Genomic DNA, 987 nt, shown 5'->3' with positions numbered 1-987 from the left:
GCACATGCACATACACATACACATACACATGCATCATCACATATACATATATACCCATGCATATATATACATATATCATGCATTTATATATATATATATATATATATATATATATCCAATTAATACACAATTTCACATACTAGCATGATCAAACATATCAATTTATCATGCTATCACGTAATCATTTAATCAGATAATCACGTATTAAATACATTGGGTGATAACTAGGATTAAGTTATCACAATTAACATATTATATTATTAAAGATATATTTTAATCATATTATGAAATATCGTAATTGACTAATTTATCAATTAATAATTAATTTGTCAACCTTCAGCTAATTTTTTAGTTATGGGTTGTTTGTTTACCTCTTAATAATTTCATAAATAGGCAGCCTTTGAATTGTTAAGAGGTGAATCTTGTTTGACAAAAAAAGTCTGTCTGTTAATGGTTTTATAACCATCTGAATGATTTTGTATCTTGGACATCCCTTAACCATTCATCACCTTAATTTCATTGTAACAATTATCAAACAATTATATTTCATTTTGCACTATATCAAATCATTCTAACCACTTAATTATTTTTCACTTTAGTTTCCAAACATATAAAGTTAAGAATGATAAAGGAAAAAGAGTAATGTCTTTAGTTAATGAGCATCATGGTTTGACGTGGCAATCGAGGGAGCCTTAATTTAGTACATCTGATGGGACACTAAGGGGCCATTTACTAAACAGTTACTTGGTAAGTGCTTATTAGATAAATTTTCTTCATCGGATGGACATAAGAAGGGCCAAGAATCTTACCGGGTAAGAACGAGGAGAAGAATGGAGAGTTTTGCCCAGTAAGTGAGGATGACGACTCTTACCCAGTAAGCACTTACCCACTAAATTGTTGCATTCGATATGTTTTGATATACTAAAATCTTACACATCAAAATAAATCATAGTGTTGATTCCTATCGGTAAGCGCTTACCCAGTTAA

Source organism: Cynara cardunculus, assembly GCF_001531365.2.
Source record: "Cynara cardunculus var. scolymus isolate 2C chromosome LG 16, CcrdV1, whole genome shotgun sequence".
Lineage (NCBI taxonomy): Eukaryota > Viridiplantae > Streptophyta > Magnoliopsida > Asterales > Asteraceae > Cynara > Cynara cardunculus.
The sequence above is the reverse complement of the archived record's forward strand: the minus strand, read 5'-3'. Positions refer to the sequence as shown.